At 42.1% G+C, this 25,644-nt stretch overlaps 4 non-coding genes across 4 annotated transcripts; all 4 read left to right on the top strand.

The window, feature by feature from the left end:
* Nucleotides 1–12,491: 12,491 nt before the first annotated feature.
* Nucleotides 12,492–12,563, top strand: trnaq-uug (transfer RNA glutamine (anticodon UUG)). The gene has a single exon. It is a non-coding gene; the product is annotated as a tRNA-Gln (tRNA).
* Nucleotides 12,564–13,031: 468 nt separating this feature from the next.
* Nucleotides 13,032–13,103, top strand: trnaq-cug (transfer RNA glutamine (anticodon CUG)). The gene has a single exon. It is a non-coding gene; the product is annotated as a tRNA-Gln (tRNA).
* An 8,752-nt stretch (nt 13,104–21,855) lies between these two features.
* Nucleotides 21,856–21,927, top strand: trnaq-uug (transfer RNA glutamine (anticodon UUG)). The gene has a single exon. It is a non-coding gene; the product is annotated as a tRNA-Gln (tRNA).
* A 466-nt stretch (nt 21,928–22,393) lies between these two features.
* Nucleotides 22,394–22,465, top strand: trnaq-cug (transfer RNA glutamine (anticodon CUG)). Its single transcript has one exon. It is a non-coding gene; the product is annotated as a tRNA-Gln (tRNA).
* Nucleotides 22,466–25,644: the final 3,179 nt, after the last annotated feature.

The following is a 25,644-nucleotide window of genomic DNA, read 5'->3' as shown; positions in this document are numbered from 1 at the left end:
TATTATATATTTAACAACGGATTTCAATGAGGTATGAATATTTTGTTACTGATCACAGTTATATCATTGTACGGCTAAGAGGATGCTGCAGGTCCTCAGTTCCTGCACGAGCACTTGTATTTATACCCTGACTCAGAGCAAATTCAGAGAGGAATTAAAGAGTGTGTTGAAATGCCAACTAATCAGATTTTGAAATATTAAACGTTAGAAATGATATCTGCCAAATATTGCAACCCAGCTGCGCATATCCTCCGCACAACGTCCACACCACTTACCTGTAGGTGGCACTATTGTGATGAACAGCGCTACAAACAACTGACTACGTCTGAGCCCGAACTTCTCTGAACACCTCTTCGAGGACAAGCAGAGGAGCAGATAGTGTTGAGGAAGCAGGAAATCTGCAGTAAGACAGACATATTGGAGAATAGACAAAAAATTGGCAGATGGAATATCATTCAGGTTGTCCCTTTACAGCAGAGGTGCAAAGGGACTTGGAAATCCTCCTGCAGGATTTAGAAAGAGTAACTCGGCGGTTGAGTCAGTGGGAAAGAAGACAATTCAAATGCTAGCATTCAATTCAAGAGGACAGGTATACAAAAGCAAGGTGTAATGCTAAGGTTTGACAAGGCGAAGCGGAGTGATGATGGCACTAAACGGCGACTCCCTTCTTTCTTCTTCGGAAACCGCTCTATTGCCATCTTTAATATTACTATTTTTGCCTTTAAGGGTTATTTCCAAGACCCTGACCTGGAGTTACATGCTGTGAATTGTTGCTTTCGTGCGGGGCGTGGGAGCTGGGTGTGCTTTGGGGCTCTAAAGTTTGACTGTCGACCTTCTTTGGGACATACATCTGTTTTCGTGGATGTTTGCGAAGAAAACGCATTTTAGGTTGCATATTGTATCCATTTCTCCGACTTTAAAGTGTACCTTTGAACCTTTGAGAATGCTGACTCGGATGAATATGTGACTGAGTGGCTGACGCAGGAGCAATGACGAAGTTCTTAAAGCACTACTTTTTTTCTGGAATGGGGGCGTGTACGCAAGGGATGAAATGCCCCTAAACTGCAAGTGGACGAATATACTGGAGGTCTGCTAGTGATGCGAAGAAGGATATGAACGAGAGTGTCAGGCACTGTGACCCTGAGCCGAGGACAATACCGTTGTCAACCAGAGCAAATTTAGTCTACAGGATAGACAGGAGCACAACCAAAGCAGAGGAAAGACAATTGGTTTCAGTTGCATTTACTTCAATGCAAGAGGCTCGACAGGTGAGGTCTAAGAACTCAATTGTGGCCTCCTCTGAGGGCTACTGGATCAGAACTTTTCACGGTATAGGTCAATAAATTGTGTGACAAATTTGTGGGATGGCAGTCAAGTTTGCAGACAATTCAAAGATAGCTGGTGGGTCCGGTAGTATGAGGAAGCAAGGAGATGGCAGAAGGACATATACAGATTGGGATATTGGGTTTTGAAGTGGCAAATGCAATTTAGAGCAGAGCTGTCTATGGTTATGCATAACAGTTGCAAAGATATAGGCTATTTTCTAAGCGGGGTGAAAATTAAAAACAAAAGAGATGTAAAGGAACTTGGGAGTCCTTCTGCAGGATCTCTAAAGGTTAACTTGAAGTTTGAGTGGGTGGTAAGGATTACACATCCAATGTTAGAATGTAGTTAGAGAGGAGAAGTATACGAACGTAAGATGGAATCCTTAGGTTAGAGGAGACGGATATTTGCCCTCCGGAGAACACTGACGTATTAATGATCCGTAGAGAGGATATCATTCTTAGCTGAAGCTTCTTATGAGGCCTTCTGGATACCACTTAGATATAAAGAGACGGTGTTGTGAAAAGCGCAACAGGCAGCAGGAATTGCAATCACAAATATGCAGAGACTGCAATTGCAAACATAATAAGGTATTATTAAGAGGTTTAAACTTTGAAATATTTTAAGAGGCATGGAGAAGAATTTGAGAAATGTGTCCAACAAAGCTTCCTTCATCAAGAATGTAATGCAGTGATTAATTTTAGAGGGACATCCAGACCTCGATAGTGTGGCTGAGGTTTCATAGTTTCCCCACTTTTTCACAATGGACTGCTCTGAGCTCTGAGGTATGTTCAGTTCCTTTGATATAGTCTTGTTCTCTTCCACAGATTTGTGCTTCTCTAACATCATTTGTTTGACTTGGCTTGATTGTGCTTCTATCTACATTCTGGAATGGTCGGTTGAAAATCTACCATACTCTTGGGCCTTACAGAGTAAGGGGTAATTGATTCCTCTGACTTCTTTGAAAAGATGTGACCTTTCAATTTTCTACATCTGCACATCAGGTGCGTTGGTGAGATATTACATTACATTGCAACTAAGGAAAGTTAGTGTTATAATTGTATCGGACATGAATACTTTTACAGCTACACAATTTTGCTTTTTTTTGTGACTTGTTGACTGGTTTCGGAAATGCTGAACATTTTCATTGTAGATTCGCTCATCATTCTTCTATATATTGAGACAATGAGACAGTAAAATGTCAAGTAGCTGTGCAATCGAAATACCTTTTCAAAGACAACCCCTCAATGTACATCTACACTGGGGAAATGAGAGACATTTAAGAGTGAAGTAGTGAGAGTTCTGGGTCATCGTATTCCTGGAGGGAGGGGGGTAGGGAGGGCAATGACTGCAGGCCCAGAGAAGCCAGGATGTCAAAGGTTGTTGAGAGATTGACTGAAATAATAAGAAATAAATATCAGTTAAAGAGCACTACTAAAGACTGGAGTGGTCACCCAATAGCATTAAGAGTGTACAGAGAGTTTGGAAGAAGAAATCTGAATCCCAGCACAAATCAAAATTTATCTGTCGCAAATAAGATTAAGGGAATAATGATAATAATATAAGTGTATGAATAAGTGCTTTATATATCTGAGGAGCAATTGGGTAACCAGGGAATGAGTGGGCCACATCCGAGAATGTGTGTTATCTAAGTGATAATCTATGTATGGGGCCGGGTGAGGTGTGTAGTCCCTCATCTGTACTCACCGAGAAGAAAGGCATTGTGATTAGAGATTTCAGTTTATGTAATCAAATTCCACAGCTCATGAGGATTAACAAGAACGTGCTAAATATCTCAGCTGGGATAAAAGTGGATTAATCGCAGTGAATGATAAAATGTATCTCAGGGAGACAACGAAGGATATTGTAAAGGCCCCGATATGGTTAAATCGTCAATGGTGACATGGAATATAGTGTTGATATCTGTTAGACAATATGTCACAGAAAGTTAAATAAGAATAGGGCGCAGCATGAATTGTGGCTCAGGGTGTACTAAAGGAAAAATGCGTTTAAATTATGCATCCAAGCAGAATTTGGCCATTTGTCACATCGAGACTGCTTCACTACTTTATCAGGATTTGTTTATTATTCTATTTAACCCCATTCTCTTGCCATCTCCCCACAAGCTTTGACACCACTATTAATAAGAAAACTATCAACCCTCTGCTTTAAATATACCCAGTGATTCGATCTCCGCAGCCATCTTTGGCTATGAATTCCACACTTTCAACACCCACTTGGTGAAGAAATTCCTCTTTATCGCTGTTCCAAATAGACACCCTTCTACTCAGAGGCAGGCCACAGAATCCCCCACTTTAGGAAACGTTCTCTTCACTTACATTCTAAACAGAATTTCAGTATTCGAAATGTTTCAATTAGATCCTCCTCATTCTTCTGAACTCCACTGAGTACAGGACCAAAGCCATCAAACAGTCCTTATATATTAACGTTTTCATTGGCACAATAAATCTTGTGATCTTCGCTGGACCCTTTCCAGTGCCAGTACAATGTCGCTTCGATAGAGGGCACAACATTGCTCACAATATTCCGTGCGGTCTGTACGATGCCCCAGAAAGCCTTTTGCATTCCATCATTCCTTTTACATGCAAATGTTCTTTGATAGAGGGAGTGAATACATAGACAGTTTCCTAAACACAGAGCTAACTTAAGTATTGCATTTACCTTCGTCACCACAAGCTGAAACTTCAAGTAAATCTATTATTATTATTATTATTATTATTATTATTATTATTATTATTATTATTATTATTCAAGCTATTATTAATGCTTTTTGAGATAGTGATTTAGATGCATATCATATTTTTTACTGAGTTAAGTATTGTATGTAATTAGTTTTGCTACAACAAGTGTATGGGACATTGGAAAAAAAGTTGAATTTCCCCATGGGGATGAATAAAGTATCTATCTATCTATCTATCTATCTATCTATCTATCTATCTATCTATCTATCTATCTATCTATCTATCTATCTATCTATCTATCTATCTATCTATCTATCTATCTAATGGAATCCTGCACAAGGACCCACGACCCTGTGCATCTCTGAGTTCTAAGTTGTCTCTACGTTTAAGAAGTGGTCTATGCCTTCATTCCCTCTATCAAAGGCATGACCAGATGCTTCCATATACTATATTTTATCTGCTGCTTTTTGTTCCCTTCGTCCAATCTGTCAACCTCCGTGTGCAAACACTCTGCCTCCAATTCTTTTTTGTTATCCAGATAAAACAAAACATATCGATGAGGGTGGTGTGGACAATATGGTTTGCATGAATTTCAGATCGGCCTTTGACACGGTCCCATATGGAAGAGCAACCAGATGTAAAACTGGTTTGGTAACCAGAGACAGTCATTATGTCATAGAACATGGCAACAGGCCCTTTGGACTAACTCATCCAAGCTTGTTCCGTTGCCCGCTGTTGACCTCGCTAACTGGGGCACTTGGAGGAACTTTTTAAAACATTAGCACAACCATGGCAAGAATAGTGTGCAGACTTCTAATGGCTCACATCAGGATAGATGTGACTGCACTGGAGAGAGACATAGGATGTAACAGGGATGGAGGGTAAAGGTCGGGGAACAGTCGAGGACTTTTGTTCACCACTGAGTGGGGGGAATAATGTGAGACAGGAATCACTTAAAGGACATCCGAGAGACGAATGACAAACATGTGGAACGGGCTACTAAGAAGTAGGAGAAAGGGGGGAAATGGAACATTATAAAGTCACTTACTGTATGTGGGTACAGGACAGGAAACGGACTAGAAGGATATGGGTCAAATTCAGGCACATGGGTCCAACTCAGATAGGCATGGATGACCTGGGCTAAATAGTTTGTTTCTGTACTTAACAACTGTCTGTTGGAAGTGACATGTCAGACAAGAGCTGACTGGTTTTAGGAATTCAGAATGAGGGTTTGAGAGAATGTGAAGAAGAATTTGTTCTTCATCCAGAGAACGTTCTAATCTGAAACACACCCCCTGAGGAGGTGACATAGGCAGCTTTTACAGAGCATCTCAATGAGCACTTGAATCAACAAGGTATGAGAAACAACTTCAATTTCCATAACTCTCTGTGCTATCCAATTTTTAACAAAGGTAGCCACTCCTCGTCCTTTAGGCATTTTCCAATAATGTCCTCCATGAACATCATTTTGTATGTTATCATGTAAACCACATTTCGGCCATGTTTCTTGCACGCATATACAGTAACATCAGGTATATTCAGTAAATCTTCAATTCCAAGACATTAAGTTTCTTAATTTCTGTACCATTACCTAGCAAGCTTTCAGCATTACTTTGTAGGATTAAACTCTTTTTAAAATAACAACCCTTTTTAAAGTCAATATATTAGTTACTCCCTTGAAAATCTGCATTAATATCTTTTAGAATTTCATATTTTACTCTGGATGATTCTTTGCAGCATTTAAAATATGTTTGTCCCTCATTTAGACTGTGCTGTACAATTTACCACATCTGCCATGAAAGCAATTAATTATCAACAATCAACAAATCATTAGTTATAAAAACGTGCACTTCAAGCACTGACTGAAATCTTCTCTCTTTGCTGGAGTGGATACTAATATGTCCATTGGAACCATCTTTTGTACTTTCCAAGGAGCCTCTGCATGTGAAATGACAATTTCCACAATACATACCGAATGTCCAAATCTCTCTATTCCTGAACACACAGAGCGATGTTCTCCACCACAATGACATTTTAGCCAAATGCCGCTCCACAATTGCCATAATCACGTTCTTCATCAGATTCCATCCCATACATACAGTTTCTATGTAACCAAACCTCTGCCATTAAAAACAACCATTGGAACTGAGCCATACAGCACATTTAACCTAAAGTTAATGCAAGACACCAATAATTTCCAAGACATTGGCCTCAATACCTCCTTGTGCAATTGGACCCTGGGATCCGTCACATGCAGAGACTAGTCAGTTCAGATTGGCAAACTCATTCCCTCGACTATACCGTCAATACAAGTGCACTTCAAGAGTGTGTGTTTGTCTCCTGCTCCACTTCCTTTACACGTATGTCTGTGTGGCTAAGTACGGCTCAAATGCCATACTCAAGTTTGCTGAAGGCACCACAGTTGCTCGCCAAATCAAAGGTAGTGATGAATCGGCATATAGGAGGGAGAATGAAAATCTGGCCGAGTGGTACCATCACAACAACCTCCCATAATGTCAGCAAGATCCACCAGCTGATATAGATTGAGGAGAAGGTAACCAAATATTCCTAATTGTTTTCTTGTATGGTGTTACTTTAGTTATGTTTAATTTATCCTGGTGCCAGTCAGCTGTAAACTGCGTTTGTGTACAGATGTGCATATGACAATAGTAATTGCTTTGACTTTATATAAAAGTATCCGAGAAGAATACCGAAAATGAGAATGGAGGGATCAACTGGTTAGAAACCTGAACAAAAAAAAAACAACATGAGAGTTTCCATTGTAAATCCCTTTGGGAGAAAAAGTAAAGTGAGTTCTGCAAAGTGAATTTGAAGGGTTAATGAAGGGAAAATAAAGGATAAAACGTGTGAGCTACGCCTGGTGTTCTGGTCACCACACAATAGAAAGGGCTAAATGCATGGGCGTGAGGTGCAGAGGAGACTGACTCGGATTTTTGCATGGGATGGGTAGTTTCATTTATCCAGACAGAAAAGCTATGGGTGTTTTCCTTATTTTTCCGATGTAGAGGATTGAAAGGAGCATCAACATTGAGAAACTTTGCCACATGAAGGACATGTTTGAAAATCAATAGGCAGAGGTTTCAGGCGACGATTCAGAGGGTGAGGTGGGAATGAGGATATGCTTTATGGTTGCATTTTGTAATGCATTGTCTGTGTGATTAGTGAAGGCAGGTTCTCTCACACTTTCCAGAATATATCTCAACAGAGACTTGCACGCCAATACATCAAAGCTAACGGAACAATTGCCGAAAAACTTCATTCAATATTCAAGATACAAGATTCTAGATTGGTTATTCTTATTCTTCATAAAGAAGGAATGATTGTTATTGCAGATCCAATGCAGCATAAACACACAATAAGCAAAAGGAACACAACTTAAAAAATAAACATAAATATATAAGCAATCCATTGATGTAGGATGTACAAGTAAATGATACATACACTGACTGACTCTATGTACGTAAAGAGATACGAGGTAATGTGTATGTAATGGAGGTGGGTGGTTAATGGCTGGAGGTATTACTCAATCTGACGACTTGGGGGAAGGAATTGTTCTTGAGTTTCATGGTCCTGGAGTGGATGCTTTGTAGCCTATTCCCTGATCTGAGTGGACCAAAAGTCCATAAGCACGTGCGAAATAAAAGACAAAATATGCAAATCATTCGGCTTAAGAGTAAAATCATTTCGTCCAACAATGCCAAACAGGGCAGTAAGAAGTTTGAGTTTAAAGTTTACTTCAAAAATTTCCGATAAAGATTGAAATACTTCTTTCCAAAATTTATCAACCCGCGGGCAGGACCAAAGCATATTGATTAGAGAGGCCTCTTCGACAAGTATGGAGAAAAATCTGAGTAAAAACGAGAGAGTTTATCTTTAGTCTCTGACTACTCTTCACTTTTAGTCAGAAGAGTTTTGTTGCTTAAATGGAAAGATGACGCTCCACCTACACATGTCCATTGATTGATTGATTTTATGTCATGTTTAAATTTAGAGAAAATTAGGTGTTCTATTTCTGGACCCAGGCAAGATTTTTCACATTGTTGGGACCTTTTTGGAACTACTTTCATAACCTTTGACTTATTCAGCAATTATAATGACTATTATATGTTTGAATTTATGGCTATGTTCAGGATTTTCTTTTCTTTTAACATAAACAGCTGTTTATTTTTTTCTCTTTTTTGTTATGGGGTTTTGATTTTGTTTTAAATAAGAATAAAATATGCCTTTTCAATATTACGTTTAATTTACTATATACAGATATGTGGTATTTCAACTTTGTTTCTGTTTTCATAGTATCATAATGTATTTATATTAATCTATGCAAGTAATCAATAAAATTATTGGGAAAAATCCATAAGCAGGTGAGATCGGATTGTTCATGATATTGGCGGCATTTTTCTGGCACCATTCTTTACATATGCCCTTCATGGTGTGTAGGCTGGTGCAGGGGATGCGCTGGGCAGTTTTAACTGCCTGCTTAAAGCCTTCTTTTCCACATCAGTGTATTTGCTGTAGTACCCAATGAGACAGCAGGTTAGGACGCTCTCAATTGCACAACTGTAGACGTAATTTAGTATTGGTGTTCAAACACCAGCTCACTTCAGCCTCTTCAGAAGTAAGATATGTTAATGAGATTTCCTGATTTTGCAAGGATGGGTTCTGGGACCATGAGAACTTGTGCTAGGTGTGTTCTCCCAGGAGTTTGAAACTGTTTGCAAATTCCGCTGCTGTGCTGCCAATGTGAATGAGAGATGCTAGTACTGAAGGTTTTTATGAAGTTGAAAATCATCTCCATTTTTTGGGTACATCGAGGAAGAGGTTACTTGCTGGACACCACTCCTTAAGCTCTTCCATCTCCTCTCTGTCGGCATCTCATTGTGATTAAAGAGGAGCCCCACCAAAATCCCTTCATTGGCAAATTTGGCAATGTAACGGGTTCGATACCTGTCAGTACCAGACAAACATCACTACAGCCCTCGGTATAAGTCAACTATATCACTTTCGACTTTGTCGACCACTTTAACTAACTTGACAGAATTCTCTCCTCAAAAGCAGAAATTGACTCAGAGATTAACCACCGCCCGTGTCCTGCAGGTGGAGCTTCTGAAAGAGTACTGAATATCGTAATCTGCACGTACAAACTGAAAAACAAGTAACTGTAGACCCTGCTCAGACACGACTGCACCGCCAAACACCAGAGCAATTACATTGTCAAGATCGCCGTTGACAGAACCGTGGCGGAGCTCATGAGAACAACGATGAGACGGCCTACAGAGAGGAGGTGGAGGAGCTCGAGGCTTGGTACCATGAAGATAACCTCTCCCTCAATGTCTACAAAGCAATGGAGACGATTTTCAGCTTACGAAACCCCAAACAAGAGGGCACTGTACACAGGGAGAGGGAGAGATCCCTGTATTCAGGGATTCATATTCGAACCTGGATGGATATGCTGCAGTTGTTACCGGCTTCATTAAAACCGAAGTGGATGAATGTGTCATGATGTCTCATTCGCTCTCACTATTTCCCTGTCACAGAATAGAGTGCTGTCCTGCTTCAAATCATCCACCGTTGTCTCTGTACCAAAAAATACCAAGGTAATATACCTGAGCTCCTGGCGTCCTGTCGCACTCACCTCAATAATAAGCAATTGCTTCGAGAGGGTGGTCAAGGATTACATTTGTAACGTTCTATTACCCAGACTGCACCTCCTACAATTTGCCTACCGACAAAACCGATCGGCAGATGACGCAATAGCTACAGTTCTGCACACCGTCCTTACACATCTGTAGAAAAGGGATGCTTATTGAGAATGCTGTTCTTGGACTACAGTTCAGCATTCAACACCATAGGTCTATCCAGACTCGACAAGAAGCTTAGAAACATCGGCCTTGACCCTGCCTTGTGCAGCTGGATTCTGGACTTCCTGTCAGATCCTCAGCAGGTTATAAGAGTGGCCTCCGTTAACACAAATCCTTTGAATCTCAATAGAGGAGCCCTTCAGAACTGCTTACTAAGTTCCATACTTTACTCCCTGTACACCAATGAGAGTATCGCCACCCACAGCTCCAACCTGCTAATGAAATTCGCCGACGACAGTACATTGATCGCCTTTATCTCAAACAATGACGAGGTGGCCTACAGGGAAGAAGTCATCTCTCTGACACAGTGATGTCAAAAAAACAACCTCTCCTTCAATGTCGCAAAAACAGAGAAGTTGGTTTTGGATTACAGAAGGAATGCAGATGGGCTGGCCACTATTGACATCAATGGATCTGGAGATGAGGTTGAGAGGGTGCACAGCTTCAAATTCCTCAACATCTTCATCACCGAGGACCTCACACGGTCTGTAGACACCAGCTGTGTGGCCAAAAAGGCACAACATCGCCACTTTCACGCAGACGGCCAAAGAAGTTTGCTATGGACCCCCAAATCATAAGAACTTTCTACATTTTCTACAAGAATTTGGAGCATTATGACTGGCTGCATCACTGCCTGTTATGGTAATTGTACCTACCTTAATCTCAGGACTCTGCAGAGAGTGATGTGGACAGCCCAGCGTATCATTGGCGACCCAAGGCATCCCAACCTCAATCGATCCTAGCAGCAACAATCCGGGAAATGGTACCGCAGCATAAAAGCCAGGTTAAAAAGGCTCCGTGACAGCTTCTTCCACCAGTCAGAAAGACTGATGAACTCACGATTATTTGAGTATACTCTATATTACATGGACTGTTCTATTTAATATAAATTACTATGATCGGGCATTGCACATTTAAATGGTGATGTAACGTGAAGGATGTAAGAAATAAAGTTAATTCAATTCAAATTCAGTTCCCAGCGCTGATCCTCGTTGAGCAGCTGTGTTCACAGATTTTCCAGTTAGAATAATACCCTTCAACCATTGCTTTCTGCATGGAATCTCCACAGAGTCTCTAGTAAGTCTCCATGGAGCCGAAATGCTCTGTTTGAGCCTACCATGAGAGGCCTTGTTGAAAGCTTTTCAAAGTCTATGGAAACAATATCCACTGCCCGGCCCTCAACAATCAACTGTTTTACATGAACATATGTAATCTGGTTTGTAAATTATAATCTCACCCACGCAAGGCCATGTTGTGTACCCAGAAAAAAATGATGCTTTTACTGATGGGAGTTGATTCTATGAGTAAGAAATATCGCCAGTCATTTCCACAAGATTAATGTTCGAGTCAACCGTTTCGTGGATTGGCCCTATTGCCATTTTTAAACAAGGAATCACGATTGGCTGATCTCTAGTTCTCTGCAACAGCATGTGCAGTTAAAAATAAAATACAAAGATCTCTGAGAAGGACTCAGAAATCTGCTATCTTGCCTCATTCACTCAATAAACTGTGATGTATCCCATCCAGTACTGGTGAAGGTCCCAACGTTCCCACCAACTTATTTTCAGCGTGCAGTAATATATCAGCGTATCCTTACTGAACATCTTTACTTCATCAATTTCTGTTTGAGGAATATTGACATGAACTAATCATTTAGTGTTTTGCTCACTTGTTATGTCTCCAGACATACGTACTGTTTTCTGCCTCTGAGTTGTTCTATTTTCCTACCTTCTCTGTGATGTCCCTCTTGTTTTTTAATGTCTGCACAAAGTGCCTTGGTACCCTCCCCAGTCTTGATCAGTAACATCATTTCCACTCTCCCACTTTCATTCTGCATCATTGATTCCGTGTTTAATTTGAATATTGCTGTATAATTATCAAGGGCTTTGTCCAATTTCCACTTCCGAAACTTTCCTTATGGTTCATTTCCCTTTTTCACTGAATTTACAACTTTGATGAACCTCTCGACTTCAAATATATCCCACAGGTCAGATGTGAGTTTACTCAATTACTGCAGCTCCCAGACTCTACTCTCCCCATCTCCTGCCAAAAACAGTTCTCATTAGCTTGCCCTAAGCCTAATAAATTCCCTCAGGATTATGTCCTTACTTGAAGATAATTGTTCTCAAAAAAATCTCCCACAGAGGATCATCAGTCGCAAGGTTCATGCCCCAATACAAGGTCTCCGAAATGTCTCCAATGTATCTGCTTATAACCGTTGTTTTTTTTTGTCTTCGAATTCCATCCATTTCCTGTGAGTAAAAAAATAACTTAAGACAACCCCCACTGTTATAGATTCATCCAATCACCGTAACATTATCACCCAGCGTCTTTGCCACTTCGATCCCAGCTAAAATGTTTTGAAGGTCTACTCGTATATGCCCTCTATCATCTTGTATACCTCTTTCAAATCACCTCTCATACCGGTTCTCTCCAAAGAGAAAACTGATCCCTTCCTCAACCTGTACTCACAAGACATCCGTTATGAAGTTCAAAGTTCAACATTAATTTACTATCAAAGTTTACACGTGTACCACATATTACCCTAATATTCATCTTCCGGTGATCGTTTACAATGATCACATGTGGTCCCATGGTGTAATGGTGAGCACTCTGGACTTTGAATCCAGCGATCCGAGTTCGAGTCTCGGTGAGACCTCATTCTTTATTCCGTCAGTTGTGCCGTCCATTTGTAAACACGCGCACTGGATTGTAAGTGATAATTTTAAGCACTCCCCAAGGCAGGCGAAAGTCAATACACCGCATTGGCATAATGTCGGGAGGCCGGGTCTCGGTGGAGGGAGGCACCACGGAAGGACTGAGTTGGCGCTGTCGCTCTCCTTGACGCTGACAGAGGATGTTTTTGAAATTCCGAGACCTATGTGATTGCTGGTGTCGACTGTAGATAATATTGGGATCTTTCAGTTGTTTTATTTTTATGTTGTGTTTTTCGTTGCCGATCATGCTTCTCTCCAAAGAGAAAAGCATTGTGTTCTATAATCTATCCTTGTGAGACTTTCTCTACGAAGTGCAAAGTTTAAAATAAATTCATTGCACAAGTTCACACATCTCACCACATACTACCCTGGGATTCATTTTCTTATGGCCGTTCGCAGTAAACACATGTGGTTCCATGGTGTAATGGTGAGCACTCTGGACTCTGAATCCAGCAATCCGAGTTCGAGTCTCGGTGGAACCTCGTTGTTTATTCTGTTAGTGAGCTGTCCGTTTATGAAAGTATGCACTGGAAAGCATGTGACAATTTTGGTTACTCCCCATGGGAGGACGCATTGGAACGGAAATTGGGAGGCCGCCTCGAGGAAAGGTCAAAATGCCGCGTATGAGGGCCTGACGGAAGGACTGAGTACGATCTGTCGTTCTTCGCGATGCTGACGGTGGATATTATCGAAATTCGAAGAAATTCAAGTTAATTGGTTTGGACTGTAGTTTATATTGTTCTCCTTCAGGTTTGTTTTTGTGTTTGCTTTCTGGATGTGATATGTTATTATTATTTTTTAGCTGGGGGATTTAGGATTTGGGGTCTAATATATTTTTTGCCGTTTTCAGGTGTGAATGATCTGTTAGATTCTTATGGACAAGGGATGAGTTTGGGGGTTGATGTTTTTTTGCTGTTTTCTGTGTAGAAGGAGTTTGGCATCAGGGCTTTGATATTTTTGATGCTGTGTCGGGCCGGCGATCTTTAGTATTATGCGAGCGTGGCGTTGCTGTTGTGGGGTTTGCGAGTTATACTTCTTATTTTTTTTCTTGCAAGAGAGTAGCGATAATTATTTTCATTCAAGGAATTTCATATTTTTTTCCGCATTTAATGACAATCTGCAGAAGACGAATCTCTTAGTTGTATTGTGCATTCATTGCCAGTGCGAGTGAAATTATTCACTCTGTTTCAAAAGTCTGCTCGTTGACGTTAATAGGTATTCCTCAGCCTAGGGCTGTGGAACCGGAGAGGTCCCATACTCCTTCCGGATGGCAGCATTGAAAAGTGAGCATCGCCTGGATGGGAATCCTTGATGATGGATGCTGGTTTTCTGTGACAGCGCTCCTTGTAGATGTGGTCAGTGTTGAGTGGGGCAATAACTGTGATGGACTGGCTGCACCTATATCTTTTCATTGGCTATTTCATTCAAGGGCATTGGTGCTTCTATACCAGATCATGATGGAACCAGTCAGGATATTCTCCACTGTACATCTAGACAAGTTTCTGACATGGTCACGCATGGCTGTATCCCATCTCGCTCCCATATCCTTGATTATGTTTGAATTCCAGTCGTTAGATTCCCGATTGCTGCTTGTTCACTTCATACAGCTCACCCTGTTTCCATCAGAGACTGCAGTATAAGGACCTTGACGTCACAACTACTGGTCGGCAGTTTATTGGTCTATTCCCTTGCGATAACTTCGTTTTAGGGCCGCTTGGAACTGTCAGTTCTACGTTCAGCTCTAGTTTCAAGTTATTCCATGAAAACCCCGTTTTCGTGTCAAGATCCTATATCAGAGCTCGGTGTCAAGATTCCTCCTGGTTATTTGTTCCACGTTCGCCACTGTGCAAGTACCTCTCAACACTATCTCCGTGTCCGTGCATGAAAACATGAAAACCTACAAGTGAGGGGGAGAAGTACTTCTCATAGGCACTGTATTTCTAGGCAATGAGCCTATTGTGAAATCAGAGGTTCAAAGAGACTTTGGAGTCCTAATTCAACATTCCCTAAAGGGTAGTCTTCAGGTTGAGTTGGCCGTAAGGAAGACAAATTCAATGTTAGCATTCATTTCAAGAGAACATAGTATCAAAGCAAGGATATAATGCTCTGGATTTAAAAGGCATTGGTCATTCCTTATTTGGAGTATTGTGAACAGTGTGGAGCCCTTTCCTATGAAGGGACATGTTGGATTTGAAGAGAGTCCAGAATAGGTTCAAAAGAGTAATCACATGACTGAAAGGGTTAATATTTTGCGACCTTGGCCTTGGCCTTTAATCGCTGAAGTCTATAGTAATAAGTGGGGTGGGCGGGCGGGGCGGGGTGGCGATCTAACTGAAACCTATGAATATTGAAAGGCCCAGATAGAGTGAACATGAGACGATATTTCCGCTACTGAGAGAGTTCAGGAGCAATAAGGGGATATCCCTTGAGATCAGAGGAGCAATTTCTTTAGCGAGAGGGTGGTGAATCTCTGGAATTCATTGCCACATAAGGCTGTGGGTGTTAAGTCATTGGGTATATTTAAATCGGAGGGTAAAGGATTTTTTATTGGTAACAGAGGAAGAGTAAGATAAGAAAATGCGTTTGACAGTGTTAATGAATCAACCGCGATGGCACAGTAGAGTATACTCATTTGGACGATGGTTTCATTCTGCTCTTCTGTCTTGTTCTCTATTGCAGTACAATTGTTTTACAAGGGTCCTGAAAACTAGTCATGTAACTATAGTCCGGATAGTCTGATATCGCTGTTGGGTAAATTGCTCGAGGGGTTTCTGAGGGACCAACATATACCAACATTTGATCCGATTCAGTCCAGTCAGCACAGCTTCATGCAAGACAAATGATGTATTTTAGTTCTTCGAGGAGGTTCACAAGAGCGTAGATGAGGCTGGGATTGTCGATGTTGTCTATGGGCATTAGAAATGTCTTTGACACTCGTCTGGAATGTTAGATCAGGAAGATGTTATCCAGGGGAGATAGCTGCTTGGTTTCACATTTGTTACAGTGACAGGAACAGAGGGTGAAGGTTGAGGGTTCTATTCCAGAATAGGCGTCTGTGTCTAGTGATTCCCCACTGGAGTTGGCGCTACGATGTGAGGTATTTGCAATTTATTTAAACAATTTGTTTGTGAGTGTAGAAAGCATGGTTAGTAAGAGGTTAAAAGTCACTAAAACAGGTTATGTTGTAGATAGTGTAGAAGGTCAAGAGAACTTGCGAGATCTTCATCAGACAGGCCTAAAGACTGGAAAATGTCATTCAATCCAGTTTGGGAGATCACACCGGATTAGGAATGATCCAGTCAACGGTCGGGCTCTGGAGGGACCGGGCACTATAATTGCATGGTTCACTGACAGTTACATCTCCGGCAGATCCGCTGGTGAAGATGGAGTTTGACCTGCTGGCCTTCATCATTCATGACACAGAGTATAAGAGTTGAGAACATATGTTTAGACATAAATGTCATAAGGGGGGCGTTGGGAATGGACCCAAATGCAGGACACAGACACAGAAGTACGAGGAACAGGACGGGACAGGTCGCAGACTAGGCTGGGGAAGCAGGACCAGGAAGAGGTACTGGCAACAAGGAGACTGGGGTCGACACCGAGCCGGAGACTGGAAAAGGAGCCAGAATCTGGGACATGACTTTGGTTCGGACCCCAAACCAGGCGAAGACATGACGAGGCCTGGGTACTTGGAGCTTCCGTCTCGAGGTCCTGAGACACGAGGCTTGAGACTGGGGTCTTCGAGCTCGAGGCTTGAGATTGGGGTCTTGGAGCTCAAGGCTGCAGGCTTCCTTGGGTTCTTGTAACTCGAATCTGGAGGCTTCCTTGGGTTCTTGGAGCTCGAGGCTGGAGAATTCCTTGTTTCTTGGAGCTCGCGGTTTGCATAACTCGGATCCTGGAGCTTGGAGACAGACTAGGAACTGTACATCAACATAGAATCGGGACTTATCCTTCGACAAGCCGGGGCTCAACTTTCACTCCACATCAAGGTGGGGCAGAACCATCCGTCGTGTAACGGCAGAACGGTCTGACTTACCCGACGGAGGCAAAGACAAAACAAGACTGTTCATCCCGCAGGACAACAGCAGAACGGCCTGATGTACACCACGGGGCGAGGTCAGGAAGAGAGGAACACCAAACAACGACAAACAGTTCCATCTCTGCATCGGGGTTGCTCCGAGACGCAGTCACGGACAGCAACCTTGGCTGGCTATGGAAACAACCGCATCCCTACCTAGCTCGGAGCGGCTGACGGCCACCCAGCTGGCCCGGGAAACGGCTGAATCCATACCGCAATGCAGCCCCGACTACTGACATCAAAGCTCCAAGAAGCAATCGTTCTCCAACGCGGCCTAAAGATGGCAAGTGACCGTTCTAGCCTTCCACCAGCGGGTTTTTTTTTCCCCAGGGAAACTTGACAACACGACTCCACAAACTACACTCAATCCCAGGGCCACTTAGATTCCCAACCAACAAGATGAGCATCAGGTTCTTATGGTAAGTACAACTGAAACAAAGGGCAGCCGGAGGACCCGGAGTCTGGAGTACGCGGACCAGACCGTGAACCGGAATGCGGACTTGGACCGGACCACGACAATGCAAGTCTTTGGAGAGGACAGATTTGGTGTATTGTATAGAGATTTGATTGACCTAGTTTAGCAAACTTGATCTTAAACTGGAAAGATTATAGCAAAAAAAAAAAATACTAGGATGTTGCCTGGACTTGGGTGTCTGGGTTACAAGGAGAGGTTGCGTAGACGAGGACTTTATTCGCTGGAACATAGCAGATTCAGACACTCTCTGTTACCGGGGTGGCAGGCTGGAAGAGAAGAGGCAGATCCCAACAGTGGGGGAGCAGTCCGGTTGACCAGAGTTCACCGGACCACTCCCACAGAAGCATGGTAATAATGGAGACAAAGGAGCAGCTCATTGATCCAGTCGGCAGGTTCTTCATCCCTTCACATCAGCCTTCAAATCACAGAAGTAACCCATTACATCACCTCTCATTCTTCAATAGTACAGCAAGTACAGACTGACCCCACTTCAGTTTAGTCATTTCTGCCCTTCCCAGATGGGAAACCTCATTTCCACCCCTCCCTGAAACTATTCCTTACTCTGCAATCGAATCAGCTCTTCTTCATTTGTGCTAAAGTTGGCTCGTACCTATCAGGAAGGTGCATTGCCACAAACTACCGAAATGGATTATGAAGGGACGCTTGACAGGCTTCAGATACTACATAAATATGTATTTCAATTAAAAAGCTCACCAGGGCCCTACACGACTTAACCGTCCGTGCCTCAGGCGCCAGAGTGTTCTGCAAGCTCGGCACCCAAGATCTACCCATTAATTACGGAAACAGCTTCGCACATTCCAAATAATACCTTACTCGCATAACCCATACATCTTCCCTCCCAAACGGTGCAAACCCTGGACTGATGGAAACAAATTGCAATACCAACTCCCTGTTCAATACTTATTCCCAATCTGACATTTCCTCATTCCAGGCAACCAAACACAACATTTGGCACTGTACATTCGCATATAAACTATAATATCTACCTCAGGCTAAGTGCGTGCATGTTCATCAAGTGTCCTTTCATTATCCAATTAATCCGTATGTGCAGGTGCCCGAGAATTTCTACAGCTATTCCCACACACTCCAGAACATACAGATTAAAATAACTTGCAACAATAGATCAGGTCTCCTTGAACCCTTTCATTCCAGTCTCTGCAGTACCGAGGCAGAGTCTGAGCAGATCACTTCTCTGTTTGGCTTAACCGGTTCAACCAATTGCAGACTACTGATAAGAGCTATAAATTCTGCTGCATAGATAGATAAACCATTAGTCAGCCGTTTCCCATCTCAGGGTAAAACCTGGTGACAAGTACACCTGAGCCCTCACAGTTACTAAATTGGTCCTTAGAACCATCTGTAAAGATAGACAAAACGGGTAAATACTGCTGTTGCAAATCACCAAACACCCTTTCACAACCTACAATAATTTCCCTATCCTCCGGTAATCTCAAATCCATTCGCACATCTGGAACTTCCCACAATGAAACTCCTGGCCAGGTCAATTGTCCACAAACCTCCAAGACCATACTCCCACACATATTCTCAAATTATCCATTTATCAAATCTGCAAGTATATTCTAAAATCCATTACAACAAATACATCAAATATGACACCCTCGTCCTATTAAACAGTAACGTTTACAAGGCTCAGTTTTTCTCTCCTCAGGTCAAGCAGCATCTCACCTTGATTAAACTCCAATCTGTCTCTAGCTGTGGTCCGGAATGTTCCACTACAGATTCGAAGTGCTCTGGCCTGTGGAAGAACCCACCGATATGAAACTGAACGAGCTGCCCCTCGATAAATCATGCAACCATATTCCAGAGAAGAGTTTATTAAAGCGCATTGAATTGTCAATAGAACACCCCTTGAATTGCCCCAGTCATACCCAGCCACACAATGCAGAAATGTATTGACCTGCTTACATTTTTCCTCCGAAAACTTTCTATGTGTTCTCCAAGTTCGCCTTGGATCCAGCCATAACTCCGAATACTTAAACACAGGAGCCATAGACAATGAACACCCAGAGAGTGTAAGGGCAAATTCAACCACACAATGCTTCAGAGTATAAAGCACACATTGTGATTTAGAAACAGATAATGTCAAACCCAAGTCAAAAGACTATTCTTCCTTTGCTGATAACAGTGTTTCCACCCAGTTTACCACGCAGGTTGTAAGACAAACGGAATCCACACAAACATTCTCAAAATATTATTAATCTTCAGATTGAACATCATTGGACTAATAATGCTATGTTGGTTGTGAGGGGTTCTCTTATCCACTGCACACTTTGATGGCACGTCTTTACCCTCCCTCACTCTAAATGATCGGCCAATCAAAATAACTCAATACCCAGTTGTAAAACATACAACCAATTCCAAGCATACTGAATTTAATAAAATGCCCCTCCCTCTTTCAGATATGATAAAGTTTTTCAACGTTTAAAAAATGCAGATTCTTTGACTGTAAAAACCTTTCTGAACATCATTTCCCAGACGCATATCGATCTCCCTTTAAAAATAGTAGTGATTTAGTAATTCCAGAGTGTTCCACAACAGATTCGAAGGAACTGGCCTGCAGAACGACCAAACAATTTAAAACCGAACGAGCTGTCTCTCCATAAATGATGCAATTATATTACAGACAAGAGTCTTTTAAAGCACAATATATTGTCAATAGAAAACCCCTCTAGGCGCCCCAGACATAACCAGCCGCACAGCGCTTACATTTATCCTCCAAAACTTAATATATGCTCTCTAAGTCACTCTTACGTCCAGCCATATACTTCAACACAGGAATCATAGACAGTGAACATACTTACAGAGTACGGTGATTGTAATCGACACTATGTATTCGAGATAGAACTTCACATTTTGATTTATAAACAGAAAATTTAAAACCCAAGTTAAATAAGAAAAACATTATTCCATTGCTTATAACACAGTTTGCACAAACTTTACAACACAGGCTGTATTACAATCCCAGTACCACTGAGCCACAACAGCGGCATATGAAGCCAAACGGAACCCAGAATTACCGAAATATTATTGATTTTCAGATTAAACAATATTACCCTAATAACAGTATTGTGTATGCAAGCGGTCCTATTATCCACCGCAAAGTGTGATGACCATTCTTTAACCTCCCCCATTCTAAATGACCTGTCAAGCAAAACACCCAATATCCAGTTGTAAATCCAGTGTCATTGTTGTACAGATTTCTGCCTACGTGCTGGGGTTGTACAATGTTGCTTGTGTACAGGTCAATGTGCTCACTGTACAGTTGAGAGTTTTATGGGTCTGAGTCCTGGTGGCAAAACGCTAGATATTGTAAATTTCACTGTCCATGTTGTCAACTACTGACTATTCTTGTACATTTTCATATGTCCGCCGCGTTTATAATAGAGATAGACATTCCCCTTAACCTTGCAGCTCGGCGCCAGATGTTGATAAGGTGTGTGTGTTTACAGTATCGTGCCGGCAGTTTAAATAAACCTGCTTTTGATGTGTCTCACTCAACGGACTAAATCCCCCAGAGGATTTACACACCTACTGTGCTTTGAGAGACCCAACCACCTCCTCCTTACAATCAACACATCTGGATATATCATACTAATCGCTTCCTGATCTCACTTTCTCCATGTCCTTCTCTGAATGAACACCAATGAATGCAGACTTTCAATTTGCACTTCACATGCCAACGTCGGCAGCATGCCGAAACTCCTTTCTTTGTCCTCGAGTGGCCCTGTCCTCTCCCTAGTAAGTATACAGTTGTTTTTTAGTGTCTGTATAATATCGCTTGTGATCCTCATTGATCCCTCACTGAAGACATTTACTGATCACAGTTCAATCTCCTGATTCACAGTGTGATTTGTCACTTGCTTCTCATGTCCCTCCAATGCCCTTTCCGATTTCATCTTCCTAAATTTTAAATATCACTCCTCTTACTCTTAACTGAATACATTTCTTGTCATCACGCTATGTTCCTGAATGTCTCCATCCTTCTCTACCCTGATCAAAGGGCAGGAAAGTCCTGAATTCTCATCAGCTGGACTGTAAGTCACTCTCACATGTCATACAATGACTTAACCAATAACATTTGTTCACAGACTACTCTCGATTATTCCTACCCAATTCTGCTGTAAATACCTTTTTTCTAAACTTCTATTAATTCATCTTCTTACTTGGAGGTGACGGTTCTCAAAATAATCTCCCACAGAAGATCATCAGTTGCAAGGTTCATGCCCAAATGCAAGGTATCCGAAATGTCTCCACTGTATCTGCTTCTATCTGTATCCTTGGCTACGAATTCCATCCATTTTCTGAGAGTAAAAAATAACTTAAGACAGCCCCACTGTTATAGGTTCATTCAATCACCGTAACATTATCGCCCCTCGTCTTTGCCACTTCCACCCTAAGTAAAATGTTTTAGCTGTCTACTCGATATATGCCCTCTATCATCTTGTATACCTCTTTCAAATCACCTCTCATACTGGTTCCCTCGAAAGAGAAAGCTGCTCCGTTCCTTAACCTGTCCTCACAACACATTCGCTATGAAGTTCAAAGTTCAACGTAAATTTACTATCAAAGTTTACACGTGTCACCAAATATTACCCTAAAATTTAGCTTCTGGTGATCGTTTACCGTGAGTGCATGTGGTCCCATGGTGTAATGGTGAGCACTCTGGACTTTGAATCCAGCAATCCGAGTTCGAGTCTCGGTGAGACCTCATTCTTTATTCCGTCAGTTGTGCCGTCCATTTGTAAACACACGCACTGGATTGGAAGTGATAATTCTAATCACTCCCCAAGGCAGGCGAAAGTCAATACACCGCATTGGCAGAAGGTCGGGAGGCCTGGTCTCGGTGGAGGGAGGCACCACGGAAGGACTGAGTTGGCGCTGTCGCTCCCCTTGACGCTGACAGAGGATGGTTTTGAAATTCCGAGACCTACGTGATTGTTGGTGATGACTGTAGATAATATTGGACTCTTTCAGTTGATTTATTTTTGTGTTTATTTTCGCTGCCGATCATGCTTCTCTCCAAAGAGAAAATCATTGTGTTATATAATCCATCCTCGTCAGACTTTCTCTATGAAGTGCAAAGTTTAAAATAAATTCATTGCACAAGTTCATAGATCTTACCACATACTACACTGGGATTAATCTTCTTATCGTAGTTTACAGTAAATACATGTGGTTCCATGGTGTAATGGTGAGCACTCTGGACTCTGAATCCAGCGATCCGAGTTCGAGTCTCGGTGGAACCTCGTTGTTTATTCTGTTAGTGAGGTGTCCGTTTATGAAATTATGCACTGGAAAGCATGTGACAATTTTGGTTACTCGCCATAGGAGAACGTATTGGAACGGAAATTGTGAGGACACCACGAGGAAAGGTCATAAGGCTGCGTATTTGAGTATGAAGGCCCGACAGAATGACTGAGTACGATATATCGTTCCTCGTTATGCTGACGCTGGATATTATCGAAATTCGATGAGATACATATTAATTGGTCTGGACTGTAGTGTATATTGGTCTCCTTCAGGGTTTTTTTTTGTTTGCTTTCTTGATTTGATATGTTATTATTATTTTTTGGCCGGGGGATTTAGGATTTGGTATCCAATATATCTGCTGCCGTGTGAATGATCTGTTAGGTTTTTATGTGCAAGGGATGAGTTTGGGGGTTTATGTTATTTTTGCTGTTTTCTGTGTAGGAGGAGTTTGGCATTTGGGGTTTGATATTTTAGATGCTGTGTTTGGGCGTGCGATCTTCAGTTTTATGAGAGGGTGGCGTTGGAGTTATGGGGTTTGCGAGTTATATTACTTATTCTTTCTTGCAAGAATGTGGCGATAATGTATTTTCATTCAAGAAATTTAATATTGTCTTTTTTCCGTATTTAATGGCAATCTGCAGAAGACGATTCTTATAGTTGTATTGTGAAATTATTGTCAGTGCGAATGAAATTATTCACTCCGTGTCAAATGTCTGCTCGTTGACGTTAATAGTTATTCCTCAACCTGAGGTTACGGAACCCGAGAGGTCCCATACTCCTTCCGGATGACAGTATTGAGAAACGAGCATCTCCTGGATGGGGATCCTTGATGACGGTTGCTGCTTTTCTGTGACAGCGCTCCTTGTAGATGTGGTCAGTGTTGAGTGGGGCAAGAACTGTGATGGACTGGCTGCATCTACATCTTTTCATTGGCTATTTCATTCAAGGGCATTGGTGCTTCTATACCAATTCATGATGGAACCAGTCAGGATATTCTCCACTGTACATCTAGACAAGTTTCTGACATGGTCACGCATGGCTGTATCCCATCTCGCTCCCATATCCTTGACTATGCTTGAATTCCAGTCGTTAGATTCCCGATTGCTGCTTGTTCACTTCATACAGCACACCCGGCTTCCGTCAGAGACTGCAGTATAAGGACCTTGACGTCACAACTACTGGTCGGCAGTTTATTGGTCTATTCCAGCGATATCGTCGTTTTAGGGCCGCTTGGAACTGTCAGTTCGAAGTTCAGCTCTAGTTTCAAGTTATTCCATGAAAACCCCGTTTCAGTGTCAAGATTCTATATCAGAGCTCGGTGTCAAGATTCCTCCTGGTTATTTCTTCCACGTTCGCCACTGTGCAAGTACCTCTCAACACTATCTCCGAGTCCGTGCCCAGCACTTGGGTTCGCCCCCAGTCGCTCCGTGTAGCAGTTTCTCAACGTTTTAGACAGTGTGTTTTATCTGCACAAGCTTGTATAGTATAGGCCTAAAAACTGATAAACCTTTCTAGGATGCCAGCAAAATCTATAACCTGCCTACATTTCCGTTTCCTTTTCTGCTGCTGGAACTTCAAAACTCTTTGCAAAGTGAAGAGCACAACATCTCCAGGATTCCATTTATTCATTCTCCGTTACTTTTTTTTCTTCACAGTTGGTGGGAGGTGATCGATGGTGCTCATGAATTGCAGTCCAATGACAGAGTTGTACAAGTCTCAGTCCTTGAAGCACTCGGGTTGTTCTATTGCTCAACCGTGGGTGGAATGTAAGATGTGTTCAGATCCATGTGAACTTTAACAGTGCCGTGACATTCATAGGTCTTTGTCCTGGTAGTCAAGATCTAGAGATTGTAAATTTCATTGTACCTGTAGTCAACTGCTGACTGTTCTTGTGCAGTCTCACGTGCAGGGCATGTTTGTATCAAAGATAACACTCTGCTTCCTCACCATGCTATGTTGTGGTAGTTTGTCTGTCTGCATTACTGTGTTTGGTTTCTAATTGTTCGACTCACTACTGTGTAGTGTTTGAGCTACACTGCACAATGAGCATGTAGTCCAGAGCTGCTTTTGCATAGGTCTGTGTTCCTCCAGTTTTGCAAATGGCGGGAGTACACAGTGAGCTGAGTATAGTCTGTGCTCATCCTTGTTTTCACAGTGACATGTCTTTATCTGTATGGAAAAAATGGTTTTGTGCTGGACATCAGTGGACCCGCAGAGTTGTGCTGGTGTTATTGTGCTTTCTTTCCATCCATTCGGGTTCTGTGTTAAGTCAGCTTGGTGGGCTGGTCATCGAGGGAAGAACAAAGTGAGGTTGGTATTATTGCTAAATTTCAGTTTATTGCCCGATTGCAAGGGTCTCTGATTACACAGCACAGTGCCACTTAACCGTCAGTATATAATAAGAATATCTGCGCTTACAGGACTGTTCCGTGGCAGTGAATGTCTTTGCATGTCCAACTGTTACACTGGCCCGTTTCTTAACAATATGCGACCAACAGTTCTAAAGGTCTGAACCATTATAGTGTGGTGTGAGATATTGTGAAAGTCTGTGCCCTTGCATTACAGTGCTGGTTATTGTAAAGATCTAGCTTCTGAAGATGTGGTGCCTTGTGTTGTGAAGCCTTGTACCCTTACAGTAAGGTGATGATGCCGTTTATGTCATAGTTACAGTGCAATGCTTGGATTGTCCAGCTGTGTTAATAGTGTTATGTTATGATAAATCTTTGTTCTTTTATCAGAGTCTTAGCAGGTCTGTGTCCTCGTTGATTTGTATTGCCTACCTGCTCAGTGTGCTTGGAATGCTGTGCCAGTGCCCTAACAGAAGTGTGTCCCTATCACACCACCTCTCCATATATACTCAGGTAGATTGGAAGCCTTCTGGAAACCAAAATGAGCTTACAGACCATTATTGGGCACAGGATCGCTGTGGAATGGGGTAAGCCATTCAACTCGTCAAGTCAATACAAGCTCCTGTTACAACATTCCGACTGTCCTATTCCCCACTATCTTCCCACAGGTCAGCAGGCTACCTTCCCGAATGAACCATACAGCTCCTTTTTGAACATTCCGAATGGCTGTTCCCATCAGCCCTGCAGTCTCAGTGTCCCAGATGAGAACCACTGTCAGAGCAGAAGTAAACAAAATATAACTTGTCCCTTTGATCATTTGCCTAACA

The sequence above is a fragment of the Hemitrygon akajei genome, chromosome 28 (assembly GCF_048418815.1).
Source record: "Hemitrygon akajei chromosome 28, sHemAka1.3, whole genome shotgun sequence".
In the NCBI taxonomy this organism is placed as follows: domain Eukaryota; kingdom Metazoa; phylum Chordata; class Chondrichthyes; order Myliobatiformes; family Dasyatidae; genus Hemitrygon; species Hemitrygon akajei.
This window is presented reverse-complemented; position numbering and strand designations above follow the sequence as displayed.